The sequence below is a fragment of the Monopterus albus genome, unplaced genomic scaffold (assembly GCF_001952655.1).
Source record: "Monopterus albus unplaced genomic scaffold, M_albus_1.0 scaffold34.1, whole genome shotgun sequence".
NCBI lineage: Eukaryota > Metazoa > Chordata > Actinopteri > Synbranchiformes > Synbranchidae > Monopterus > Monopterus albus.
Genome location: NW_018127914.1, coordinates 3611270 through 3622476, shown reverse-complemented (window position 1 = coordinate 3622476; position 11207 = coordinate 3611270). Strand labels below are relative to the sequence as shown.

General features: G+C 41.9%; 1 protein-coding gene across 4 annotated transcripts in view; it reads right to left on the bottom strand.

Moving 5' to 3' along the window:
* med30 (mediator complex subunit 30) overlaps window positions 1–11207 on the bottom strand; it is a 29395-nt gene that overhangs the window by 5161 nt on the left and 13027 nt on the right. The window lies entirely within an intron of this gene.

The window sequence follows — 11207 nt, the reverse complement described above, 5'->3', positions numbered from 1 at the left end:
TCTAGGACCTTGGTTTCCAAATGAAATACAAAGCTTGCTCGCATCTGAAAAGAGGACTTTGGACCACTGGGCAACAGTCCAGTTCTTCTTCTCCTTAGTCCAGATGCCTCTGCCGTTGTCTGTGGTTCAGGAGTGGCTTGACAAGAGGAATACGACAACTGTAGCCAAATTCCTTGACACGACTGTGTGTGGTGGCCCTTGATGCCAGCCTCAGTCCATTCCTTATGAAGTTCACCCAAATTCTTGAATCGATTTTGCTTGAGAAGCCTCTCAAGGCTGCGGTTCTCTGGGTGTTTGTACATCTTTTTCTTCCACACTTTTTCCTACCACTCAACTTTCTGTTAGCATCTTGGATACAGCACTCTGTGAACAGCCAGCTTCTTTGGCAATGAATGTTTGTGGCTTACCCTCCTTGTGAAGGGTGTCAATTTATATAATACACGAGTTTCACTATTTGAGTTAAATTACTGAAATAAATGGACTTTTCCACGATATTCCAATTTATTGAGATGCACCTGAACATAAATCTAAGAAAGGTATCCAAGCTACAAGTGGTTAGATATACTCATGTACTGCCAAAATTATCTTTGTCAAATATGTTCCAATACTGGCAGCAAACATGGGAGCAAATGCACTGATTCTAGCAGTAAGTTGGACTAAAACATCACACTTATCTGCTCACTCGACATAATATCTGCTGCAGTTAGTTCACTTTAAATTAATGAATACAATTTTGAACACGGCCAAGTTAATTGTGAATGCAGACTGCACTTCAGCGTGGCCTGAGTGCATGTGTACAAAAAAACTGTTTGACCAAAGAGAAATGTCACTTGAAGGAAAACACACTGGCCACTACACTGCTAAGTGGGTTCTGGTTAACCATCTGACAGTACACCCACAGGGAGCCAGGCCAAGCAGCTTTAACTTGCTTGGCATCAGTTAAAAAAGCCTTAATTGACTTTACAAACTTTATGACTTTTTCTCAACGGGAAGATTTAAGTGCCAGTGTGTTCTGTGTTTGGCATGGGTCTACCCAGGGGAATGAAGCCCTTTAAAAGGATTTTGAAAGCAGATAAAAGCCTCCTTTTCCAGGGAAGGCAGACATACAATAGTCATGCTGCCATCCTTGCATACAGGTACCAATAGGGTTCTTTCAATACATCTTCAGCGGTGAGATGGAACGCCTGCGGTGTCAGCAGACTGTTGCAGAAGAGGTGCAATTCAGTTATTCTTTTAGAAGCATCTGAGGCTAGGCACCCCCTCGTTCTCCGATAAGCAAGAGCCTGCACCAGGTAGCCCTATCGATTAGACACTCTATTGTGGTTTGGTTCCCAGTGACAATTAATGAGGGACAAGAAGGCTGGGGTACTGTTGCTTTAAAACTAATGATCAGCAGTCATGTAAGTGACTTAACCATCAGCAAAAGTGTGCATAAAGGCAAAATCCAAGAAACACAGCTATGTAAGTGACAAGTCAAACCAGGAAAATATCTATATCACTGCAAAAGTCATGCATTAATTGCTTTTATGGCAGACATAAGCACAAAGCCCTTGTGCTTGAATACTTAGCTAAGTTTATCCGTTGCTCATGAGAGCAAGAGGGTTAAATTGTACAAAGCATCAAATTAGCTAGAGTAGCTTGAAAGCTGATAAGAATGAAATTCAAAAATGCACTGACTACTAACTGCAGATGCATGATCCCCTAAAACATTAACAGTGATAGCCTGATATAATGGAAGAGCCCAGAAAATGTGCTTTTTGTGGGCAATACCACATCATCACAAAAGTTAAAAAGAAAAAATTACAATATATCTTTACAAACAGGAGGATTTTTGTTTCTTTTTCTACACTCAAAAGTAAACATTTCTTTGCATTTATATAAAAATCTACAAGCAGGAAACAGTATGGACAGTTAACTACAAATGTTGACAGGAAGCAGAATAATAAGACAACATAATATAAATAAAATGCAGCAAATAAAATTAAATCTTGAAGTAAGAATAACAGGTTACCAGTTTCAAGATTTTCCTTTTGTATAATGCAGCTACACTATCATTTCTTTTCTCAAACATGGCAATATATAAAAAAAACTCCATGATTTGTTGATATCAGTCAGCAGATATATCTGTCCGCATCTCGAGTTTGTTTCAACTCCATATCAGTCAGCATTAAACAGTTCCTGCTCACTCTGTATTTCCACTCTGACATCTGTGTTGCTAACTAGCTAGTGTAGCTTACAACAGGGGCTAAAGTGAAAAGTAGAGCTCACTTTGAAAGCAGATGCATAAAGTGGCCACTGCTTGGAGAGCCGATTTGTAGACTAGAGCAGATGATGTGTGAGCGTGTAAGATTACATGTTATAGGTGCATCTGTGTATCTACTGCATATGCATGCATGCGAGCACTGAGCACTTGAAGCCAGCATCTGCAGAGTGATATCCCGCCGTCTCATTCCCCGAGCAGACAAGACGTCTCTCTTTCATCTCTCTCAGCTGTCTGTCACGAGCTGAGGCCAAGCTGAACACCACCTCTCACACTCCATGTAAACATGATACTTCAAGGGTTTTTTAATGGGCAGCGGTGGGTTCCTAGGAGGCTGAAAAAGTAACATCTGATTTTAATTTTTTTTCAGGTTCCAACAACAGTTCTTGAGTCGTCAAAAGCATCTTATGCCTCAGTGATGTGTTAAATTGGTACGATCACTCCCACGCACTTAAAATCACTTTTCCTATGGCACCTCTCCAGTGAAGTAATACTGCCTCTAATTACATTGTTTAAAGAGTGAAGGTAGTGAGTGGTGAAATAACGAGAAGGGAGAAAAAGAGAAAAGCAGCCAGATTTCCGCTTAAGTTAAAAGAGAGATCATTCCAATTTAAAGTCTCCAATCCCCTCAGAGATGTAATTTATTGCGTGCAAGGAGGACTCAAGGTTGAAACAACAAGTGTGTTACTTGTGCTTCTATGTCATCAAAACTCTTAAAGACTCTTCACATACACACAAGGCGGATGTAAATATTTCTGCAGGCACCTGAGCAAGCAGCTTTCCATTTACTAAATGCTTCAGGGTCTGAAGCAAAAAAACCATAGCAAGCTTTCAGATGATGTAACATGCCCTTTGGCAGTCACAGCGCAGCTCCTCAATCAGCTCTCGACAAACTAACAACAGCTAAATCTGGAAACAAATGCACTTTACATCATTCAAAACCCTTACATTGCAGATGCAGCTGTTGTTTGTCTACTTTATTTTCATGGCTCTGATATTAATTCCTATACTTTGCTGAATGCAGATTCCTAAACCCATATAACTTGACCTGAGCAGCTACTTTCTGTAACCCACCTTGCAATGTGCAAAACAAATACCCGTTAACTGGCCCATCCAGTCAATCTTGGGTCACGGCAGGCACCAGCCTTATTAGAGACAGTCTCAGGTATTAGATGAGTTAACCAAATGTACATTTCCCCAATTAAGTCAAACCAGAACTGACACATCATTTGTTCACAGTCAACACGACTCATGAAATGCCTTGTAAAATTAAGGGTTCATCTACTGCTTCATTTGAGAGACAAGTGCTGTTACATGTTACTATGATGCATCAAAATAAGCAAACAACCTGACCTTTATAATTTTTCCATCTACAGTGTCATTATCAGTTCATTTTAGGCACACTCCCCTCACAGGTCCAAGTTATGGCCTATTGTGCTTGTACACTGACAATGGCAGTGAGGATCAAAAAGTATCAACCTTCTGTCTATCGGCAGTGAAAACCTCGACGTTTCCATTCTGTGAGCTACCAAATCAAGTGATGTGCTCCAGAGTTGCGTTTCTGTTTTATACCAAAATGTACCAAACAGTCATATATACAGGGTGTAGGCCTGTCAAGTCTCAAGGTCCTCCAATTAGACTACAAGTTCTTATGTCTTTTGTGGGATCACAAAGCCGTGAAATTAAAATCTTAGAAAATGTCACACTGATAAAATAAAATGTCTGCATTGTAATTGTAGTTAATTATTGTAGTTAACAAAATGCCAAAGCAAATGTCCCCAGGAGGTCATGCAACTCCGAAAGCAGACGGTGGTTGGTAGCCAAATATATTCCTTTTATTGGTACAGAGCTGACACTGTTCTGTACTAAAGCTGAACTGCACCCAGAAGCAAGTAGCAGAATGGAATGGAGAAAGTAAAAGATGGGAAGATAAAACAGGTAAGGTAAATAATGGAGAGGGGGTTTTCTTAGTGCAAAAAGAAAACAGAGAAGAATTTGGAACCAATACAGAGGTGGCATTGATTTCACTGGGTAAACAAGTCATAAGGTGTCAGGCTTTACAACACTAAAACTCAAGGACATACATGTGTTGTGGTGAGAATAATTGAATTTTAACTAAACAGTTTTCAGTGGTTGCTTCCACAGGATACATTTAATCAAGAAAAATGGTCGGTATATAACTAACACTGCACCGCACCAGTGGAGGTGATGCGCCCTTTGTGAGAAGCCAAAGACTCCGACCTGCTCAGCAAAGATTCACAATCACTCCATAATCTGACTGCTTCTGCTGTACATCTACTACACCCCATCCACTACCACCTGCTCCTACAGACCCTTCTGTTCCCACCAATATCTTTCACATAGCAGCCAGTATTATTAGGGAAGATAAATAAGAGCAACTTAAGAAAGAGTTCATTAATGCTGGATTCTGATGCCAAAGAGTCTACTACCCTGCTAGAATATTTTTTCTACTCCAGCATCTGTTTGATCACTGAGAGCATCATGGGCATACTCTGGAGGGGAGTATTATTTATTATTATTTTAAATGTGAGTGCTGTCCTAGAGGTTAGCAGATGTAATCTTTTTTGGTTTTATTTCATTCATGTGAGAAACTTCCCTCAAGCCGTCAGGCTGCTGACCTCTGTATCCTCAGCCATGTCTAGCACACCGTCTTCAGTGAATCCACTGCAATGCCCTGCACATTCCCCGTTTGTAATTCTGACATGTGCATTTTTTCACATATATTTATGATCTTTACCTTGAATTTTTTGTGTTTTTTCTCCTCCTTTAGCACAACCTCTGCAGCTTGCTACTCTGCATTTCAGTACACATATTACTTGACAAATAAATCTCGGAATCTTATCAGAAAAGTGCAAGTTTACAGGGAAGTTAAATATCCTGCAGAAATGTACAGATAGCGACTTGCTTGTTCTTGTTTGTTTAAACCAGGCAAAACTGCCTTGTTGTTTATGCTTCCGGTGAATTCCTGACGCCCTGAGAGTGCCCTGGACCCAGGCCGCTTTAAAACTAAATTAAAAACATCTTTCTTCACTAAAACCCTTGTTCTTCTACATGAACTTCAGTCGGTTTGATGTGCACACAACCCTGTATTCTACATTTTTTCATCCTTAAAGCAGTCTCAAAAGCATAAGAAAACTATAAAGCTTTTTTTTTTTTTTACTTATGTTACAAAAGTGACCTACATCACAACTGTCAAATTATGTAAACAATACAGCCTGTACAAAAAAAGGCTCTCCAACTTACCTCACACCTTTCTTTCAAGTAAACAGCAGCCTTAAACACCGCATCATTGTCAGACAATAGGTTTAAAAAAAACTAATTGCTTACATAGCCCTTAAACACTGTAACACAAAGCACAAATAATTGGGGTTGCACTTGACACTAAATGCAACAAAATGCTAGGAACATGTATTCTCCCAAAAAAGAAAAAAGCTCTGATTCCTCCTCCACAAGAGCTTTGCGGCTACACTGCCCCTCTGACCCCAGCAAAACAATTAAAAAGCCTGCAGCATACAGAGAGCCTTTAATAGACCACATAGGAGGCTGCTAATAAGACAGAGGTATGGGCACCTGCTGTACACAACCTACTAATGCTGGAGCCTCAACATAGTAGTGCAGAATGGAAAGGGGGTGAAAGAGAGAAAGAGGGATGAAAGGCACAGGGAGGAAAAGACAAAAAGGGAGGGGGAGTGGAGCACAGCAGGGGTGAAATGTCTGTGGGATTGGAGAGAAAGACAAACTGAGAAAAGAGAAGCAGAAAGAAGAAGGGAAACAGGGAATCACAAAGCAAAAAGAGAGAATGAAACAAAGAGCATCTGCCAGCCAAGCTGCATCCCTCTCTTACAGTTAGGAGGTTGCGTTTGTTTATCATCAGGACTCGGCAGACTCCCCGCCTGCTCTTCAGATAGACCTAACTACCAGTGCCAGTGGAATTCATTATACATGACGAGCCAGCAGCTATGTAGCTCGCACAGGGCTGCTGGAAAGAGAGAGAAGAGTACAGCTAGACAGTGGAGGGCTTTTCTATTTGAAATTACAAATATCCCCCTGCTTTTAATTTCTCCCTTTCTCATTTGAATAAAGAGGACAGATGCAGTAATTAACAGGGTATTAACAAAGCAGGGCCATGTGCAGTGAGGGAGGAAGAAGAGGAGAGAGAGAGAGAAGCAGCAGAGTGGGTGAGATAGTAACTAAAAGAGGGGAGAGAAAGAGAGGAGCTGTGGAGAATTAATAACAGGCCAGATCTCTCCAAGGCCTCCTTAATGGGCTGTGACAGGAATTTATTCACACTTAGGCTGATATTAAATCAAACGCGAGGCGAGTGGCAGTGGCAGGCTGCAGGAGAGGGGTGGGGCAGGGGCGCAGGTGCAGCCGAGCAAACGGCGGGGGTCTGCCATGTTGCACACGTTGTGCATTACAACCCCTCCAGAGTGGAGGGTCATGTCCGAGGCCTCTGAAATAGGTAGAAGGATGAAGAGATGGACCATGCAAGGCATGTATGAAGAGAACAAATGATGAGCGATATGCCAGTGACAAGATAGCCTGTCCCACGCCCCAGATGGAATGATTATCAAGTAGTCCAGGGAGCTGCTATGAATCATCATTCCTCCATTGTGCAAAATGCACCATCACTCAGCCAGTCAGCCAGTCAATCAGTCAGTCAGGCAGGCAGAAAGGAGGCTGATTCCGACCAACTTGGACAGCACTTGCTACAGACAGCTGGTGAAAATGGAAGCTGCTCAAAATACAAAGCTCTGTCCAAATTGGTGCTCAGGGAAAATTCCACTGGCACATTTATTTGTCAAATTCTTTGTTTTCCTTCATTAATTGGCATGTGACCAGTAATGTAGGATATTCATTTTGGCTGTAATTTCTGGTCATTTGGGCCACAATTTTTTTTTTTTTTTTTTTTTTTAAATTGGAACAGAAGGAGTGCGGATGACTGGGGACCCTGAATTGATATGCACATTCACACTGTACGGCACCAGAGGTCTGCAGCACAGAGATTGAGCAATTGCAAACCATTAGGCACCAATGAATTATGGTTAATGCATCTTAAACATTTATACAAATACTGCTGGCTTTCACACATGCTCAAATAATCCTTACTTCTTCATTCACACACGTTTATACAAGCCCCACCTCAGCTGACATACAGTACAAGACTACTGTATACAGCCAACATGGTCAAGAAGACAATCAGGCACATGTCACTGGGGAACATGCAAACACACTTGAACTCTGATACATATTGTCACACACAGGATGCTTCCTTGTAAAGACACTTGTGGAGAGCGATGAGAGTAATGCTTCCCCCCTCCTCCTCCAACGCCGGGCAGATTGCATCACCATCCGTCAGCCAGACTCCAACAAACAGCAATTACCCCAATCGACAGATAACGAGAGCAAGGCTATCATCAAACGCGGGGCGAGTGGCAGTGGCAGGCTGCAGGAGAGGGGTGGGGCAGGGGCGCAGGTGCAGCCGAGCAAACGGCGGGGGTCTGCCATGTTGCACACGTTGTGCATTACAACCCCTCCAGAGTGGAGGGTCATGTCCGAGGCCTCTGAAATAGGTAGAAGGATGAAGAGATGGACCATGCAAGGCATGTATGAAGAGAACAAATGATGAGCGATATGCCAGTGACAAGATAGCCTGTCCCACGCCCCAGATGGAATGATTATCAAGTAGTCCAGGGAGCTGCTATGAATCATCATTCCTCCATTGTGCAAAATGCACCATCACTCAGCCAGTCAGCCAGTCAATCAGTCAGTCAGGCAGGCAGAAAGGAGGCTGATTCCGACCAACTTGGACAGCACTTGCTACAGACAGCTGGTGAAAATGGAAGCTGCTCAAAATACAAAGCTCTGTCCAAATTGGTGCTCAGGGAAAATTCCACTGGCACATTTATTTGTCAAATTCTTTGTTTTCCTTCATTAATTGGCATGTGACCAGTAATGTAGGATATTCATTTTGGCTGTAATTTCTGGTCATTTGGGCCACAATTTTTTTTTTTTTTTTTTTTTAAATTGGAACAGAAGGAGTGCGGATGACTGGGGACCCTGAATTGATATGCACATTCACACTGTACGGCACCAGAGGTCTGCAGCACAGAGATTGAGCAATTGCAAACCATTAGGCACCAATGAATTATGGTTAATGCATCTTAAACATTTATACAAATACTGCTGGCTTTCACACATGCTCAAATAATCCTTACTTCTTCATTCACACACGTTTATACAAGCCCCACCTCAGCTGACATACAGTACAAGACTACTGTATACAGCCAACATGGTCAAGAAGACAATCAGGCACATGTCACTGGGGAACATGCAAACACACTTGAACTCTGATACATATTGTCACACACAGGATGCTTCCTTGTAAAGACACTTGTGGAGAGCGATGAGAGTAATGCTTCCCCCCTCCTCCTCCAACGCCGGGCAGATTGCATCACCATCCGTCAGCCAGACTCCAACAAACAGCAATTACCCCAATCGACAGATAACGAGAGCAAGGCTATCACTCACAGCCAGGATGCCCCATAAAGCAGCCAGACATTACCATGGAGGAGCCATTTGTCTGCCTCTCCTCTAGCCATCCCCCCTTCTACTACCATTCCACCCAACTCTCATCTTTCCTTCTACTACCTGTGCAACTCTGTCTCCTGGAGGGTGGGCTTCAGGCTTCAGTAACGGATGGGAACACATTAATTGGCATTTTCTTTTGCTGGCTTTCTGGAAATTCTGTTAACATTTGCACTACATTTGGATGGAAATCTCAATAACAAGAGCTGTAATAATGTGCTGATTAAACATTTAGTCAATCAACTAAAGAGAAACAGGCACAATTTTGCTAATAAATTAATTGTCCAAGTCATGTTTTAAGCACAACGAACTCAGTGAATATCTGCTGATTTTCTTAGTTATCTATGAAACATCCCAAATGTCTGACTTTTACATTACTAGACAAAACAAGCAACTTATTGTTCTATTAACGGGATAGTAGTGCTGAAAGACATGCCTGTTTTTTATCTCTCTCAGGATATCAGTTGCAGCTCAGCTTCACACCTCTCACTAAACTTGGACTCCGTAAGTGAGAAAGAAAGTGGTAAGCATTAAATACTAATGTCAAGCTTTATCACATCCTTTGCCTGATAAATATAATGTAAATAGATTTCTGCTGCCTATAGCATAAGAAAGGCTTGGAACAGGGCCGGAGACAGGGATTAAGTAGGGACTGGATGGCATTCATATTTATGTCTGAGCCAACACTCGCACTTTACATTATTCCTTCTTGTGAGCACACAACACACATTTCAATGGCTCTCTTCACATCTCTCTCTTTTGCCGAATGGTAAGAAGGGTGGCGTCTCTTCCGAGGTTATTTCACTCAGAACACAATGTACAAAATTCACCATCCATGGATTCAGAATCCTATTACCCTATCATCCTACAAGTCTGCCTACCACCCCTTCTTGTGAAGATGCATTATATCATTGTTCATTATTTACAGCAGTGATAGAATTTAAACTTGATCAAAATCTTATTTTCTAAATAATCTACTGCTCACTTTTCTAAGGGAAAATGTGAGACTAGCAGTCCTAAACCAGTTGAGAGTTTGCAGCACGCTTGGACTTATCTTTCCACTTATGCATCAATCTTCGCTCTCTCAGGATCCTATAACAGAAGGCATCCTACTTTCCCAGCTGTAGCTGGATTTCATCAGTCTTCTGTTATTCCCTTTGAAGACCCTATCTGAATGGGAACGACTAACTCTTGACAACCCACCGCTGTCTGCACATCTATCAATCCATTTTTTTTCCAATCTTTCACCTGTTTCTTCTTTCCTGTGCATCAGAAGGCCCCTCATTCGCTGTTACCGCTACAGTACACACAGTTTCATTCATTTCAAAAACACAAATGTAGTTTTTCTTAACTTGCATTTGGCCACAAGGTTGTTTCAGTGTTCCTTCGTTTACCATCCACTTCACACATCTACCCTACCTGACAACACCACTGTCTGTCTGGTCATCCATCCATCCATCCTCAAAGACCTTTCCCACCTGAACAGTCCATCTCTGTCCCTTTATTCAACAAACTCTCTTTTCCCCCTCTATTGGAAATCTTTCATCTTTTTCTCCACCAGCCATTTCATTACAACACCTTACTGCCATTTAGCTCTCCTGCTACCCTTTCCCCACACTTCTTTTTCATCTCTCTCTCTCTTTCCTGCCTCCTCACAATCCCCCCCTCTCATCCAGAACTATCTTATCTGGCTGAAATGACTGCAGCAGATGTAGCCAGGCCACAAACATCTGCTTCCCCTGTCCGGCTGCATCTCTACTCTGCTGATCAGACTAACTGCTTTAACTCCTCAAAGCTTGCTGTCCATACTGCTGCTCTAATGTGCAGCTGGGCAGCCTGGGCAAAATTACAGTTAATATGTTGCAAACACAAGGCATATACTGACATTTGAAAGCCAGAATGGAAATGTGTGTTTCTAATAAGTTCCAAGTTGTAGCTAATGGGTGAGGGTGGGCGATATGAAGGGCATAAACACTTACCAGAATGGAAAAAAATCCTCAATAAAAAACTAGAAATGTCAATATACTATTAATAGGTTGCAGTGTTTGACAACATACTAACAACCAATCAAATAGAGGTCTTTCTCTGAGTTAAGGATTGCAGAATGTGGGGAAAGCTTGCCCAGAGTGTATTTAGACAGCTTCTCTTCTCAATCTCTATATACTTGGCTCATTTGACAAAACTCATTTTGCATGCTAATGCTTTGCAAAGGTGGAAGGTCACATCACAAACAAGGTTATATATATCATTTATATACAGTGGGTACGGAAAGTATTCAGACCCCCTTAAATTTTTCCCTCTTTGTTATATTGCAGCCATATGCTAAAATCATTTAAGT